General features: G+C 54.6%; 1 protein-coding gene across 3 annotated transcripts in view; it reads left to right on the top strand.

The window, feature by feature from the left end:
* ITPK1 (inositol-tetrakisphosphate 1-kinase) overlaps positions 1-17731 on the top strand; it is a 162716-nt gene that overhangs the window by 122248 nt on the left and 22737 nt on the right. The window lies entirely within an intron of this gene.

The following is a 17731-nucleotide window of genomic DNA, read 5'->3' as shown; positions in this document are numbered from 1 at the left end:
GGCATTGTCCAGCCAAGATCCCTGCTTCGGTCATGGAGTCTCTGCCCCGTGTGGTTATTGAGGAAACAAAAGTCCTGTCCCTTTTGAGAACAGTGATACATTGTAATGGAAAAGAACAGGCTTCGGCACTGACAAGCCTGGGCTGAAATCTCAGCCCCACTGGTTCGGCCTGGGCGGTCACTGGCCCTCTCAGAGTCCTTTGCTCGTCTATGATGCGCGGTTGTCATCACCTCGGGGGGAGGTGTGGGGAAGTCTGGCCCTGTCCACTGCAGCAGGTGTGACCCAGAGGTGGGCGCCCAGGTGCTCTCAGCTCCTCCTCTTGGTCCCACAGGGTGCCCGGGGTTTGGGTGGGAGGCACGTGGCAGAAGCTGGTAGTTAGTAGCAGGGCCTGGAGTCTCAGAGGACAAAGAGGAGAGGGGTGTAGCCCCCCGAGGACTGTTACTCCCGAGTCAGGATTAGCTTCCAGCCCCGATTTTGTGCAAGAGGCTGGAGTTTTGGATTAACCCACCAGGACGATGCTTCGCACACCTGTCGGGTGGGCCTGTAAGGAGTTGGCCCTGTGGCACCTACCTGCCCGGGGCTCTCCGGGTGTCAGCCTGCCCACGTCACGGGGCCGAGGGGTCTGGTGTGAGGGAGGACCGGCGCCAGGCCAGGCCTGGACACACCGCCGGAGCGGGTGGCCACGGAAGAGGCTCGGGCCCCATGGGCTGACAGTGAGGCGGGGGCCTTGGCGTGGGTGCTCGGCGCCTGATTCCACTCCAGGACTTTGGGGCACTTGGTAGAAACATTGTCCTCGTTCCCACGGCAGCCACTTGCAGCCGTGCAGGCAGAGACCCCGCGTTCGGATGGAGGTGCGGGGTCTGCAGCGCAGGGTGGTGGTGGCGCACCGCCTGTCGGCCAGGCCGAGGTGGGCCCCGTGTCCGCATTAGGAGGCAGCTGGCCCCGCCCCGGGGCCCGAGTCAGTCCTGAGCCCTGGCGAGTCTCCCATCTGTCACCTGCCCACAGGAGGTAAACGCCCTCGCCCAGGGAGTCGTGAGGAGAGCACGTAGGGCCGGCCTGGCCCTGGGTGGGTGGCTTCTCCTCCCCTTGTTGCTAACCCTCCCGAGGGGGCTGTAATGATCCCCTTTTTCAGTTGAGAAAAGGGAGGCTCTGGACGAGATGCCAGGTTTCCTGCTCATCTGCCGGCACACGGAGATGCTCGGGCCTGTCCCGCGCGTTACACAGACCCTGCTGGGAACCCCTGTTTCCTCCTGACCCACAGACCCGCCCTCTCAGGAGGCACTCCCGAGTGACCCCCCGCACCAAACCCGGCCCTGATGGCTCCTCCAGGCCTGTCCCTGCAGCCCCTGCCTGTGCAAGGCTGACCTGGGCCAGTAGGTGAGCCAGACGCTGTCTTTGGGACCTCTGGCTCCCTTTCCCCTTGTTGAGATGACTGACCCCTGCAGACTCGAGATCCCCAGAGCCTTCTTCCCCCTTCACACTCAGTCTCCCGGTGCCCAGGTGAGAAATCTCAACATCTCTTCCCCGGGACATGGTAGGGCAGACGGATGCTCAAACACACCTGTTGGTCAAGGTTGATCAGAAAGTACTAGACACCAGTCACTTATACTTCAGTGTGAATGTAAGACCCACCTAGTGTCTTTCCAGCTGAAAGAGATCTTGAGCTCTTGATGCCTCCAAACTGTTCTCCGTATCTTAAAGATGAGGAGAGAGGCCCAGAGAGGTGGGAGGACTGACCATGGGCCACTCTGTGCCTCCAGCTCAGTCCCGGGGACGCACGCCTCCGCAGCAGTCTTTTCAGAAGCAGTGCTGTGGTGCATCTGGACTCAGATGGCCTGGCTGTGTGCATTTAGGCAAGTTATTTAACTGCACCACGGAGCCTCAGCTTTCCTACCTGTAAAATGGGAATAATGATAGCAGCCCCTTCCTCACAGTGTCGTTACAAGGATTAAACGTGGTTATGCGTTTAAGGCATAAATACTCAATAGATGGTAATTCTCCTGGGTGACACTGGGTTGTGGTGTTTCAGACCACACGCGGTGTGTTGTGACCCTATGAGTCCTGGGTTCCTGAGATTCTTTTTAGCACCAAATCCATGCTGGCGTCCTTGATCGTGACCTCTGCGACCCTGTGACCAGGCCCCTTGGACAGCACTCCCCTCTCCATCCGTCCTTCCTGAGCACCCACACCCATGTTTGAAATGCATTACGTGGGTTTATTTTTAATTATATCAGTTTTATGGATTTATTGTAAAGTTCACATTAGCATTCCTCATATCTGTGAGGGATTGGTTCCAGGACCCCCCACGGATACCAAACTCAGAGGGTGCTGGAGGCCCTTATATAAGACGGCATAGTGTTTGCACAGAATCTACGCACATCCTCCTGTATACTTAATTTTTTTATAGCATTTTATAAATTTATGTATGTATGTATGTATGTATTTTTGGCTGCGTTGGGTCTTCGTTGCTGTGCGCGGGCTTTCTCTAGTTGCGGCTAGCGGGGTCTACTCTTCATTGCAGTGCGTGGGCCTCTCATTGCGGTGGCTTCTCTTGTTACGGAGCACGGGCTCTAGGTGCGTGGGTTTCAGTAGTTGTGGCATGGGGGCTCTAGAGCGCAGGCTCAGTAGTTGTGGCGCACAGGCTTAGTTGCTCCACAGCATGTGGGATCTTCCCAGGCCAGGGCTCGAACCCGTGTCCCCTGCATTGGCAGGCGGATTCTTAACCACTGCGCCACCAGGGAAGTCCCATCCTATATACTTTAAATCATCTCTAGATTACTTCTAATACCCAATGCAATGCAAATTCTGTGTAAATAGTTGTAAATACAATAAAATGCTATGTAAATATTTGCTGGCACATGACAAATTCAAGTTTTGCTTTTTGGAACTTAATGCAATTTTTTTTCCTGAATATTTTCTATTCATGGTTGGTTGAACTCCGTGGATACAGAGAGCTGACTGTATACAACTTTTTAGTATAATTTTTATTTTTAAGTAATTTTAAACTTACCCAAAAAAGGTGCAAAAAATGCTACACAAAATGCCCGTCTGTATACCCTTTGCACAGCTGCGTCCAGTGTTAACATCTTGTGTGACAGTTTATAGTTCTCTAAGCCAGGAAATTCACATCAATAGCAATACGGTTATTAAACAATTTCACAGCTCTCCCACTGCTACCCTGTTCCTGGCTCAGGATCCAGTCTGGTTGTCCATCTGTGGACTCCGTCCACCTAGAGCGGGGCCGCAGATTGTTTGTCTTTCATGACCTTGACACTTTGGAGGAGCCTTGACTGTTTATTTTGCCGCGTGTCCCTCAATTTGGGTGTATCTGATGTTTTCCCTTGAGTAGGTGGAGATTCTGCATTTGGGGCAGGAGCACCACACCAGCAATACTGTTCCCCCCTCCGATCAGGAGGACATGACATCAGTGTGTCTTCCCTCTGGCTAATAGATTATTTGGTCAGAGTTGTGTCTGCCATGGTTCTCCTCTGCAAATTTCTGTTTTTCTCTTTGTGTTGGCAGTTATCTCATAAGGAGACACTTTGCAGTCATCCTGTTTCTTGTCAGACTTTTACCCACTTTTTTTTTTTTTTTAAAGCATCCATTGATGGTTCTTGATGACAATTGTTGCTATTGCGGTTTTTGCCAAATGGTCTTTATACAGAGTTTTGTTTTTTTTTAAAAATAAATTTATTTATTTATTTATTTTTGGCTGTGTTGGGTCTTTGTTGCTGCACGCGGGCTTTCTCTAGTTGCGGCGAGCAGGGGCTACTCTTCGTTGCAGTGCGCGTGCTTCTCATTGCAGTGGCTTCTCTTGTTGTGGAGCACGGGCTCTAGGCGCGCGGGCTGCAGTAGTTGCGGCACGTGGGCTCAGTAGTTGTGGCTCGCAGGCTCTAGAGCGCAGGCTCAGTAGTTGTGGCGCATGGGCTTAGTTGCTCCGTGGCACGTGGGATCTTCCCGGACCAGGGCTCGAACCCGTGTCCCCTGCATTGGCAGGCGGATTCTTAACCACTGCGCCACCAGGGAAGTCCCTATACAGAGTTTTAAAGAATGAGTGTGCCTCCCTTCGCCCCAGTTGCACTGGAAAGTGACAGGGACTTCTCTGACTTCTCAGACATCCCTGGTGGGGAGGGGCCTCCATGGAGTCCCAGCATGATCTCATTTGTAAACAAAGGGAAAGGCAAAGATGAGAATTAAGAAGGAAAAGGAAAAGTTGGGGGTTGTGTCAGATGTGGTGGAGAAATCTGGAGTAGACACGTTTCTTTGCTGCAGGACTTCTCAGAGCCTTTATGTGCTAGTATGAATCTTCAGTCTCTCAGAGGCAGGCAAGCTGAATTTTACCACCGGTGGAAGTTGTGCTGATAGCTTATATTTACAAATAAAGAATAAAATGCTAATTAAATTGTGACACACCATAAATGATGAGCCACATCTCAACTTCAGAGATGGAAAATGAAGAAAACAAAACAAAACAAAACCCACGCCCTAGAATTGATGAAATACAGCAATATTTAGCCTTTTCCACCTAATCAGTTATGGGTCCCCCCCGCCTCGTGTTTGTTGCGCTTATGGTAAGAGGCCTGGTCCACCCAGCACACCTCAGGTATTGCTGGACTGGATGCCTCCTGAGGGCCGCTCACCCCCAGCCCTGCTCAGATCTGGTCCTGAAGTCCCTCTGTCAGCAGGCAGGGGCCTGATTGCCAGTGGCTCAAATCTGTTTAGCCTGCACCTCTCTTCCCAGAGGCAGCCGCTCTTAAGTATGGAATCCATCCTTCCAGGCTCTTCTCATACATGTACAAATACATGTGTGCTTAAAAAAATAAAGAAAGAAAGGAAACAGTGTCCTACTACTTGTGTTCTCCTATAACTTGCTTTTTCTCCACTGAACATGTGTCTTGGCTTCTTTCCATGTCAGCCCACGAAGATGAGGAAGACTAGGTCTGATCTGCCCTTTTTGATGACAACATAAGATTTCAGCGTGTGAATGAAAAAAAAACCCATAATTTACTCAATTATATGGGGCTCATAAAGTCATTCCAGTTTGATTTGGATTTTTTCTTTTAACTGAGCTGCAGTAAACACAGGTCTTTGCATAGGTCTGTAAAATTAATCCCTAGAAGTGGAATTGCGCAAAGACCATTATAAACGTTTCTCACTTTGCAGGTATTGCTGGATTGTTCTTCAAAAGGTTTGAACAAATTTTACTCCTTAGAGTACATGGCTGCTGGAGAAATGATAACTGACTTACCTTCATTTGCATTTCTTCCATTATTGACAAGATTACGCATTTCTTCTTGTGTCTGTTGCCCCTTTGCATTTCTTCTGTGTATGAATTTTTTCATGTTAGTTGCCCATTTTTCTCTTGGGTTGTTGGTCTTTTTCTTATTGATTGGTTAGAGCCCCTTTTGGGATTAAGGAGATTGTCGTATTGTTTACAAATATGGACTGTTTCGTTGCTGGAAGCTTCATCTTTGCACTGGACCAAGCTAACGTTTTCTATTCTGCTTTTAGAATATGTATGACCAGAGAGAGCACTTCAAATATTATTTTTTAAAACGTCTTGAAAACAGCAAAGGCTGCTGCGTTTTGGGAGTTGGAGCCGAGTGGGGCAGTGAGCCTTTGGGTCCGGAAGGGGCCATAAATCAGTGCAAACAGCTGCCACAGAGTTAATCCGCGTTTCCAGCAGCCGTTTCCATAAGCTGGAATGGGACTCAGGAATGTCCCTGTCTCCACCGGGGCCAGTGTCTGACTTCCACGCTCCTGGCCTCGAGCACACTGGGTGCAGATAGTACTCTGTCCCCTCGAGAAGAAACAGGTCTTTAGCTGAGTCAGACTGGATGGAAGCTGGTCCAGCTGACCAGGGCCATGTCAGACTGGGGACTGTCAGACCTGTGGCCTTTGTTCCCCTCTGTTCCTGCCCAGAAGCCACCCCCTCCCCCAATTTCAGGCTGGTTCCCCACCTTCCAGTATTTTCCCCAACAGCACGCCTGTAGCTGGGGAGCTGAGGATCAGGCTGGTAGCAGGGCCTTAGGGGGGCCCCTCAGAAGCCTCCAGGGAGCAGGGTAGGGGCTGCAGCCACTGCTGAAATGCCCCCACCCCCCTACCCAGTGTCTCCAAATAACAGAGTCAAGGTCCCCCTTTGAAAACTCATAATAACCAAGCCTATTAGTTTCCTATTGCTGCATAACAGGTAACTACAAACTGAGTGGCTTTCAACATCCCCCCTTTGTTATCTCACAGTTCAGTAGGTCAGAAGTCTACCTAGCGTGGCTGGTTTCTGGTCTCAGGGTGTCTTAGATGGGAATCAAGGTGTCAGCTGGGCTGAGTTCTCATCCGAAGGCCCCGAGGAAGAACCCGCTCCCAGGCTCATGCTTATTGGCAGGAATCACTTCCTTGTGGCTGCAGGACTGAGGTCCCAGTTTCCCTGCTGGCTGTCAGCAAGGGGCCACCCTCTGCTCTTAGAGCCCCCATATTCCTTCTCATGGGCCCCTCCATCTTCAAGCCAGCAAAGGCTGTCCGGCCCTCCCTGTGCCTCAGGCAGCACCAGGCTGGGCCTCTGCACGGCACCCCTGCCGAGCCCTCCCTCACCATGTGAGCGGCAGGGACACAGCGTGAGCCTGTCGGCACTCAGGAAGCGCCACTTCTCTCCGCCTCCCCTCGGGGTCCTGGGGAGGAGCACCATCCAGGCTGGCTCCTGGGCCCTGAGGCCTCCAGGTTCGCCGCCTGGTCTGTGTGGCCGTGGGCCTGGGTGGATGGAACCCTGGCCTCTCCTCACATCCACTGTCCTCACGTGACCTTCTGAGGTGTCAGGCCCTTCTTCCCCTCAGACGCCGTGGGTGAACTGGACGGTGAGCAGTGAGTGCCCAGCCGTGCCTGGGGAAGGCTCGCCCCAGGTTGCCTCAGCACCCAGCTCCCGTACACCCTTCACTTTCGGCCTCTCTCAGCCTCTGACTCCGTCTGAGCCCCTTGGTACCTGAGCAGCGGGCAGGGCCTTCTCTCCTCCCTTTTCCCGGAGGGGGTACCTCAAGGGCCACCTGTGTCCTAAGCCTGATACTCATGAGACAGTCCCAACTCCTGGGGAGCCCTCCACCCCATCGTGGGTTCAGAATGGATGCCCAGGTTGTAGACTGGGCCTCAGCGCACAAGGAGGAGCAGACCCAATGCCAACTGAAGGCAGCCAAGCCTTACGTGGTGCTTCCCCCTGCACAGCCACTCACGGTGACTCATCTAGTCCTCACATCCTCACAAGGAGCCTAGGGTGTAGGAGCCGGTGTTACCCCCATCTTGCAGATGTGGAAACAGAGGCACAGAGAGGCGGCCAGCCCAGGGTGAGACAGTGGACCTGGGATCCGAACCCAGGCACCCAGCCCACCACTACGTACACCCATGGCCTACGAGAGGCTACGAGGATGAGGATCGGCCTCTCCCGGGATCAACCCAAAGCCCTGGCAGATTTCCAGGTGGTTCCCATGAGTCAGGCTCCCCAGTCCCCACATCTCCAGGGCTTCAAGGGCTGGAACTTTAATGACTTAAACAAAACAAAACATATTATTTCAGTTTCATGTCATCTGGGGCTGTGAATGGGTCTGAAGAGACAGGATGATGTCACCGTCGTCCAATCGTTTCCGCCCTTTTGAAGCCCGACACAAATCCCCCCACAAATCCAGCCTCTGTGCCTCCAGGGGGCCTCGGGCTATAGGGAGAGATGAGTCACCTTCCATAAAGGGAATGCAGAGTGAACTGGAAGCGGGTGCTAGGGGGCGTGCGGGGTCAGAGCAGGGGACAGTTCCTGAGTGTCGCTGGGGGGAACCAGCAGATTCTGACTCATCGAGGTGGGGCGGGGCGGCTCGGGGGCATCCCAGGAAGGTGCCTCCTGAGGAGAGCGGGGAGGCGAGGGCGGAGCACTGCCTTGGGGAGCCCTTCCGTGGCCAGGCTGGTGGGCAGGACATTATACTGCGGACAGGGGGAGCAGGAGAGTCAAGGTGCGGACGGGAAGCGCCCTCCTCACGCCCAGGCCCGGCTCCACTTCAGAGACCGCTTCCCACTTGCATCTCTTCTCGTCCCATGGGCTTGTCATCCGGGCCCTTCCTGGCCGCCTCCTCCTGATCCAGGCCTGCGGCTGCTGTCCCTCCCCCCCTTGTCTGTTCTGAATTACTGGGTGGCTACCGTCACCACGAGCCAAAAAGCCACTCGGTTGTCTTCAGAGGGGCTGTCAGGCTAAGACTTGGTTTGCCCAGGATACACAGAACGTCTTTCCCTGTCTAGGATTCGAGAACACGTGGCTCCTGCCCCCTAACAGGATGACGGCAGGGGGCAGGTGACTTTGGACAATCAGGCGCCAGACGAGTCATGAACACTGGAGTGTGCAGGTTGGCAGGCCAGGCCAGCACTCACGCCCCATGGCCACAGTCACTAGGGCTGCGCCAGAGCAACAGCGCTGCCTGGTGGCCAGTCGAGGAGTTGCAGGCCGCCTCCTTTCTCTCCCTGTGCTGGTCAGTTGTGCTCCTCCATGCTCCCCTTTCTCCTTTTGTTTCCGGGCTCACAGCTCACACTTATTCGGTTCATCTCACACATGTGCACTTGTCAGAGAGTTTTTACTGATGGCTGCCTTCTCTGAGCAGCACTGGGCTAGGGGTCAGGCCAGGTCCTGACCCCAAGGAACGTACCGCCTGGTTGCACAGTCAGAACCCAAATGTGTGGAAATTTACTGGGGGACCAGAAGTGAGCAAGCAAACAAGGTAGCGATGCAGGAGAGAGATGGTAGTGGAACAGGTGAGACTGCCAGTAGAAGATGCAGGGGAGGTGTCATTGTTAGGAGACAGCTTGTTCCCAGGGGCTTAGGGGAAATTGAGTGACAGCGGCTGAGCGGGTTGTTGCCGACTGGTGGGAGGAGGGGAGTCCAGAGGCGTGTGTGGGGAATGATGAGGAGACCACTCCGCGTGGAGCCGGGCTTTGGCTGGGAATGATCTTGGTTCTGCATCTGAGAGGAGCTGGGAAGTGAGTTAGATTGCCAGGGCTGCTACAACAAAGCGCCACAGACTGGGTGGCTTAAATCACAGAAGTTAGTTTTCTCACATTTCTGGAGGCTGGAAGTCCAAGATCAAGGTGCTGGCAGGGCTGGTTTCCTCTGAGGCTTCTCTCCTTGGCTTGTAGGTGGCTGTCTTCTCCCTGTGTCTTGTCATGGTCTTCCCTCTGTCTCCTGTCTCCTCTTCTTAAGGACATTAGTCAGTTGGATTAGGGCCCCCACGTGACCTCATTTTAACTTAATCCCCTCTTTAAAGGCCCTATCTCCAAATAATAGCCACATTCTGAGGTCCTGAGGGTTGGGCCTTCAGCATATGAATTTGGGGGGACACAGTGCAGCCCATAATGGGAAGGCAAACAGAATCATGTTGCAGGAGCCTGGAAAGGCTCTTCACGCACGTCAGCCTTGGACAATTATTGAGCTGAGAGCTGCTTCAATGTATAGGTCGGAGCTTTAGGAAGATGATCCGGGATCCAGCCGCTGTGTGTAGTTTGGGCTGGATGGTAGCTGAGGTGGGCAGGATGCCGGGAACCCAGTGGTTTGTGGGTATTTTGCAGCCACAGTGGGGAGAAGATGGTTCTGGGGTGAGGGTACCAAGAAGGGGGTTCCTTGGTTAACAGACGCCAGCAGCTGGGAAGAAGCCCCAGCCCTGGGCCACCGCACTTGTTCTGTCTGTCCCAGCGGATCATCCAAGGGTTGAACCTGGGATGGGTCGTGCTGGGCAGTCTGGGGCCACTACAGCTACCCAGATGCTGGGGTGCAGCTGCTCTTCCTGGAGGGAACTGTATTAAGGAACTGTTTCATAATTTTAAAATACATTTTGTAAACGTGGGGGAGTGGGAGACAACCCTGTGAAGTCGGTACTGTTTTTGTTGTCCTCTTTCCCACGAGGAAGCTGAGGCCGAAGTGAAGTTACTTGGCCAGCGTGGCACAGCTGATACGAGGTGGAGCCGGGATTCAAAGCCAGGCACACCGGGCCCTGGTGAGCCCACAGGGGAGGCCTCCTCCGAGGTGTGGGAGAAGCGGGTGCTCAGAGGAGGGAGGTGGCCTGACCCAGGGCTTGGGGCACGAGCAGGAGCGTCCCAGGCCAGGAAGGAGCTGCAAGAAGGGGCTTGCAGGGCCAAGGGACCAGCATGTGCAGAGGCTCCAGGGCCTGTGAAATCAGGGTGTTAGTTTTACTCAACTCTCAGAAGATTGAGTGACAGCCCGGACCCTGCCCACGCCTCCCCGCTCCCGTGCCTGCTGTCAGTGACACAGTGGATCTCCTCACTGTCCCCTCCTGAATAAGGCTCTGTCCTGCCATACAGCCCAGGCCCCGGGGAATGGGGAGTGGCCCAGGGAAGCAGGGCCGAGCCCGGCTCTGAGAGGCAGCATCTGGTGCCCCCAGCTGGGGGGTCCTGGGCCGAGGTGTGAGGGAACCTGCCTTTTGATAAGGGCCACCTCCCTCCGGCCAGGAGAGGTGGGAGCCCAGGCCGGCGCTTCGTTCATTCACTCGTGCACTTGTTTGTTGGGGATGCAGCCATGAACACGGTAGACAAGGCCCCTGCCTTCACGGAGCCCACATTCTGCCTGAAAGGTGGAGCCCCAAGTCGAGGCAGCAGCTCTCTGACGGAGGAGGGAGGGTTTGCATGGTCTGAAATTTCCGGCCTTCACCGAGGCCCACCGGGATGTCGCCTCCCCCCGAGGAGCCCTCCCTGGTCTCTCCAGGATGCCGTTAGAAGTCTGCAGGTGCTCCCTAGCGCAGCCCTGCTCTCCCGGGGGTCGGTCTGCTGGCTCGTACCTGAGTCACACGCTCCCTCGGTGCTGCCTTCAGCACGCAGGTCTTGGGGTGCACCTGTTGGGAGCCGGGTGAGGGGCCCTTCGCCACCACCCGGCTCCCAGTGGCACCTGTGAGCCCAGAGGCTCCCGTGTCGTGTCGTTGGGGGGGGGGGTGCGTGTGAACAGATGGCAACTCCAGGCCCTTGCCCACCGCACTCCCTGCACCCCCATCCCCGCCAAGGGGGAGCTGGCTTCTTTAGCTGGCATTTCGCAGCACTTTTTCCTCATCCTTTCAACTCCAGCAAGTAGACAGGAGTGATTAATGACCCCCGGTCTACTGATAGGAGCCCAAGACCTGAAAGGCCACGTGGCTCGCCTGGGCCCAGGGGAGCTGCCGGAACTTGCATGCAGGTCTCCGGGCCCCCGTCCAGGGCTTTCGCTCACTGGGTCATGCACGGGCCTTGCCCCCAGCCCCCCACGCCAGCCGGTGTCTCCAGGCCTCGCTCCCTGTGCTGCGGGGCCTGCTCGACCCTGAGTGACCCTGTATGCGGGGGTTGGACCATTCACTGTGTCACCCGTCATCCTCCCTCATGAAAGTACTGCCCAGATTTCTGAAAAAGGGACTGCCTGGGGCTGGGAAGGCACGGTCAAGACCCTGCATTGCTGGTGCCCCAGGAAACGGCCGCCGTCCCTTTGGGAAGCAGCATGACCCCGTGGCAAGAAACATAGAAACGTTGATGGCGGTGGAGCGCGGCCCCCCTCCTGGGAATGCGGCCTGTGGAAATGACTCATCACAAGCCCAGAGCCTTATCATGCATGAGAGGTGTTCAGCCCATGGTGGGGGAAGATTGGCACAAACATGAATGTCTGACCTGAGGGGAAATGTCACCAGTCGGGTGACCAGGAAATGCAAAATCACAGGAAAATACTGGTGGCAACAGCATTCAGTAAAAACAATTAAAAAGGAAAGTCCAGTCAGAGTCATAGCAAAGTAGATAAACAAGATGCTTCTGCAGGGGAAAGTCCTCCAGAGAAGCCAGCGGCCAGGCTGAGAGGGGACAGCTGTGACAGCTGTCGTCTTTTCAGATGGAACAGACCCGGGTGGGCAGGCCTCGGGGGAGCGGAGTGTGAGGGTGCAGCGGTGGCCCGAGGGCGCAGGTAGCAGGCAGGCGGCCTGGAATGTGGGACCTCGGCGCCCAAGCACACTGACCATAGGCTCTGTGTCTCTCCAGATGTGGCCTAGATGCCCGAGGAGCCGGCCTTGTGCGTAGGGCGCTGTCGAAGATCAGTCCCTTCAGTCAGCAAGCACTTGTTGAGCACCTACTGTGTACCTCAGTGTTCTAGGCACTGGGCCCACAGCAGTGAATAAACCCACCAGCCCCTGCCCTCATGGAATCAGTGTTCTAGAGAGGGAGACAGAGCCCTCGAATGTAGTAACTCCTCCCCCTGGCACGTCCCAGGTGAGTCCTCCCCGCTGCCTAGGAGCACGCAGCGGGCTCCAGGCCCTCGGAGCCGCTTCTCTGGTCTGTCTGCAGCTCCTCTCGCCTCAGCACAGCCCTCACTCGTGGGTGTCATTCTCTGGGGCCCCGCCCTGCAAAGGATTCCCACTCTGCATGTCCTTGGGGACTGTCCCTGCCCCAGGTTTTGTTTCCACTGGGTCTCATCTGGGTGAAGAAGTTATACCTGTCTGGGAGAAAAGAACCGAAGCAGAGTCTTGTCACGGCTCTCCCCAGGCCCCGCATCGCCGAGGCCCCGCCAAGGCTTCCTCCGCGTCTGTGTGCAGAGGGCCTGCTCTGCTGGCAGCATGCTGGGCACAGCCAGGGAGCCAAGGAGGGTGAGGCCCGGGGCCCAACGTCCCCGGTAGCTGGACATGGACCGGTGGCCACGATTCAGAACCTACCCACTCTCCTGTGGGCAGCCCAGGTGGCCTTGCCCAGTGTAGTCATAGAAATAGCAGCCACTGCTATGTGCCTGTTAGGTGCCAAGGCCTCCCAACAACCCTCTAGGGAAGCATCGCTCCCATTTTACAGATGAAAAGAGCAAGGCCCAGCATTGTTCAGTCATTTGCCAAAGGTTACAGCTAGTTTACCCCAGGTTCAAAGTCAGGCTTCAAAGCTGCACCTTCAAAGTGCTGTCTCCCCCTCTCCCCTACCCCTAGTTGTCCTCTTGTAGCACCTGTTTGTCATAGTCTTTTGTCCTCTTGCTAGTTCTGTATCAGCTGCCACCAGTTGCATGGGAGCGTGGCCACCTGCCAGAGTGGACAGGGCAGTGATGTGACTTGGACACCTGGATTCTTACCCTGGGCCTGCCTGTGACTTGTGTATGGTCTTGAACTATTCTCTTCCCCTCTCTGGATGTGATAGGACTTGCCATCTCCGAGGACCTCTGGCTTCACGTTCTCTGATGAGGGTAGCAGAGAGGGAAGAGCGGGTGTTTCAGGTTCCCAGGGGCTAATATTTCAGCTCTTAACAGAACACAACCCACCATCTGACTAAAAAAAACCCTCTTTCCAACTCCCATCCAGAAATAAAGACGACAGATAAATAAGCAGCAGTAGCCTTTTTCCGGGAACCAGAAATAGCGCCCAGTGCTGACTGATAGAAAGAGTCTTATTCTATTTGGGGGAGAAGAGCTGTTGGCACTGTTGTGATTTTCCCAGGGCGGAGCTGGAGGGAACTCTGCTGTCGCTGTCCCTCACGTGGGGCGGGGCCGGCCTGTCTGCTGCCACCAAGGCGCTGGCTCCACCGCTGCAGGGTGCGGCTGCTTCCTCGACCCTCCCACTCAGGTGACCTTTGTGTCCACGAGCTAGACTGATGTCACCGTCTTCATCTCAAAGGCTGGGTCCGTTTGTATGACCAGACGGCAGCGTGTCCTCAAGCAGGGCCTTTGCACTGGCCGTTCCGTCTGCCAGGCGCGCGTTTCCCCCAGATGCCTAGGCTGACCGCTCACCTTCCTGTGCCTTCGCTCAGCGAGGCACAACCCGGTCACACCTCCACCTCCACTGGCAGCCCCCTCGCGCTCCCCGTGTCACCCGCCAGCACCATCTAGCTGTCCCTTTTACTCATCCATCGGGCTTATTGTCCGGTCCCTGCACCTGGAATGTAAGCTCCACGAGGCAGCGTTGCCTGTGTTCCTTCATTGCTGGGTGTCTGGCTCCAGGGATACAACACATTTTTTTGTTGGTGACCGGTTGTTGAAACCAAAATAGAAACAGTAGTAGTTTCTAATTTACTGTGATTTCACAGGCGTGGCAGGATGATTTTGGCTACAAGCAGTAGAGTCATGGTGGGCTGCTGTACCCGAGTCCAGCGTTGGGACAGGCCCCGGGCGTGGGGCAGCCTGCAGCCCAGTGAGGGACACACGTTCCTTTCCAGCCTCTGCCCTGTGGGCACAGGACTGCCTTTCCCCAAGGCTGACCCCCACAGACTGAGCTTGGTCTGGGGGCCTTTCAGGCCGCATGATCAGGGAGGTCTCGGTCCCGGTCCCACCCTGGAGAGGGCGTGGGGTTTGCAGCTGGTAGTGCCTGTTTCTCAGGGTGTGGTCAACAAGCTCCAAGTTAGGATAAAGGAAGAAGAGCATGACGCTGTGCCTGGGCCCCTCTTTCTTGTCACACTCGGTCCTTGGCCACCTCTGCTGGGTCCTGCCACCACCCAGGCTACCACCTCAGACACCAGAGCCTGAGATTTCGGAAAGGTGTGGGTGTCTGGCCTAATGCTGGATGCGGCCTGTTCGTTGGAAGTGTCTCGTGTCTGCATTTCATCTGGACCCCAGATATCTCCGGGAGAGCACTCCTCATCCTTCTCTGGTTCACCCTGGCCTTGGCAGGGGCGGGGCTGGGGGACGGGTCTCTGCAGGTTTTCTGGAGGATCGAAGGAGACACTGTACCCGAAGCATTTATTTAGCACAGTTTCCCGCAGAGAGCGAGTGCTCGCTGGATGGCAGCTGCTGCCGCTGGGGTTTTTTCCTTATTTTTCTTTTTCAATTGGTATAAGCCACATACCATAAAATCCACCTTTTTAAAGTGTAGATACAGTTCAGTAGGTTTGAATATATTCACAGAGTTGTACAACCATCACAATTATCTAATCCCAGAACATTTTCATCATCCCAAAAAGGAATGTACCCATTTGCACTCACTCCGCATTCCACCTGCCCCCCAGGCCCTGGCAACCACCAGTCTCCTTTCTGTCTCTATGGATCGGCCCATTCTGGACATTTGGGGTAAAGTCATATATTTTGTGGCTTTTCTAACTGGCTTCCTTCACTTAGCAGAATGTTTTCAAGGTTTATCTACATTGTAGCATGAATCAGTGCTTTTTATGGCTGGATATATTCCATTGCATGGATATATCACGTTTTATTTACCCACTCATCAGTTGATTGACATTTGGGTTGTTGCCACTCTTTGGCTGTGATGAATAACGCTGTTATGAACATTCCTGGACAGGTTTTTGTGTGGACATGTGTTTCTGTCCTCTTGGTTGTACAGCTAGGAGTGGACTGCTGGGTCACACTGGAACTATGTTTGACTGTTTGAAGAACTGCCAGACTGTTTCTCAAAGCAGCTGGACCATTTTACATTCCCACCAGCAATGTCAGGACACTTGTTATTGTCTGTCTTTTTGGTTGTAGCCAACCTAATAGGTGCGGTTTTGATCTTCATTCCTCTGATGGCTAATGATGTTGAGCATCCTTTCCCGTGCTTATTGGCTATTCGTACGTCCTATTTTGAGAACTGTCCGTTTCAGATCCTTTGCCCATTTTTAAAATTGGGTTATTGGTCTTTTAATTGTTTGGTTGTTAATAGTTCTTCATAAATTTTGGATACTAGACCCTTATCAGAGATATGATTTGCAAATATTTCCCCCCATTCTGTGGGTTGTCTTTTCACTTTCTTGATCGTGTCCTTTGACGCACACAAGTTTTAAATTTTGATGACTTCAGATGTGTCTATTTTTACTTTGGTTGCTTGTGCTTTTGGTATCTAAGAAACCATGTCTAATCCAAGGTCATAAAGATTTACACCTGTGTGTTCTTCTAAGCATTTTATAGTTTTAGCTCAAATGCTTTTTCTGCATCTATTGAGAGGATCGTGTGGGTTTCGTCCTTTATTCTGTTGATACGGAGCGGGCACTTTTTCTCCTAGGGAGGCTGTGGTCAGTAGCATGGACTTGGGAGCCAGCTGCCCGGGGATGAGCCCCCAGCTGCACCCCCTACTCGCTGTGTGACTCTGGACAGGGAGCTTCACCTCCCTGTGCCCCATTTTCTTTATCTGTAAAATGGGGGTGGCAGCACCTCTTTGTGGGGTTCTTGTGAGGGTAGATGATTGCTTTGCAGGCTGTGTGGAACAGTGTCTGGCACATAACAAGTGGGGTTTATTGACTGTTGGCCGTTAGCCGTGACGTTACTTAAAAACTTTGGGCTGGGGTGGGAAGGGCATTGTAAGGCGGATCTGAAAGCCAGGCAGATTCACCTGCTCCGAAAACTCCGGAAGCTCTGACCGGAGGAGGTCTGTTTGACTCCAGGGATCTCCGAGTCTTCCCATGGGAGGGCTGGGTCCAGGGTGGACCCCCTGCCAGGCCAGGTGGGCAACTGCTGCAAGCCGGCCTGCTGCCACACTCTCCAGTTTGTTTGGCCTGGAGCGTCACGCCCCGTTAGGGCTGGGCTGGAGGGGCTGCAGCAAGGAGCCATTGCGCAGAGCGCTTCCTCCTTCCGCAGCCTGCCAGCCCCTCACCAGTGTTTCCACCCCGGCTCTGACTCTGGGCAGGGGGTGCAGAAATGGGGCCCTGTTTAGACAATGGCTTACAGCTGAGAGCCAGGACACCCTCCCCCCGCCCCAACCCTACCTCCCTGCTCTGATGTCCCTGGCTTCTCTTCTCCTGGCCTGCCATGTGAGCCTGGCTCCTTGTCCTGGCTCTGTATGTGGCTGTCAAGTGACCTTGGGCAAAGACTGCCTCTTTGGGCCTCTGTCTCAGCATCTGTCCCTGAGGAATATGAGTGCTCCGTGCAGAGGGCCTGCCTCGCCATCTGCCAGGGCTCCACCCTCCTTGGGTCCCCGAGAACCTGCCATCACTCTGCGCCTGTTTGGAGTTTGGACTTTGCTGGTGGGGGTAGGGGGCGGGGAGGGAAATTAGACCACTTTTAATGTTCCCTGTGTAATTCTTGGCACTGGCTTTTATGAGATATGTGAAGCTGGATCTTACCTTGGTTTCAATGTTTTAATGTACTGACCTCTTAGCCAGCCAAGTAGTAGAAGCTGTTGGAGACAAGCTGCTTTATTGTTTGCTTTCGGTTTGGTTTCTAAGTTTGTGGCGGGGATGCGGGTGTCACCCCCATCCCACTAATGCTCAGCCTTTCCCAGCTCCTGTGCCCAGAAATACAGGGTGGTCTTACCTCCTGGGAGCTGGTGCCCTGAGTGGGGATGGAGGTAGACTGAGTAGTAATAACAAACCAGTCATGCAATTTAAGAATCAGTAGAGAGATTCAGAATACACTTTGTTTTCCCACGAATAATCTGTTTTGCCCTCACTCGGTGTCTGGCACCAGGAGCGTCCTGACGAACAGAGCACACCCAGCTCCCAGAGCTTCTCAGAAAACCAAACACGCCTGGAACCCACAGGGTGAGCGCGCACCCCTGCAAGAGCGGGGACTCAGGAAAGCAGCGGCGTAGGGAGTGGGGCCGGGGCTGGAGTGTGGTGGCAGGAGGAGGGCGGTGCCTGTGCCCGCGTGTGGCCCGTCGGGGTGACAGAGGGGTCAGGAGCCGCCTCTGTTAGATGGCGAGAGGCTGCATGCCAGGGGTCCCTGTGTGACTGCGAGCCGCTCTTTAATCCCCCCACCCCACCCTCAGCGTCCTCCCCACGGGATTATTTGCAGACTTCAGAGGTGATGTACGTAAAGCCCTTGGCAGTGCTAGACCCGGGGTAAGAGCTGAAGGGCTGGTGTCGTTCC

This window comes from Balaenoptera acutorostrata (assembly GCF_949987535.1).
Source record: "Balaenoptera acutorostrata chromosome 3 unlocalized genomic scaffold, mBalAcu1.1 SUPER_3_unloc_1, whole genome shotgun sequence".
In the NCBI taxonomy this organism is placed as follows: domain Eukaryota; kingdom Metazoa; phylum Chordata; class Mammalia; order Artiodactyla; family Balaenopteridae; genus Balaenoptera; species Balaenoptera acutorostrata.
Note: the sequence above shows the minus strand (reverse complement) of the source record. Positions and strands in the feature narration are given on the sequence as shown.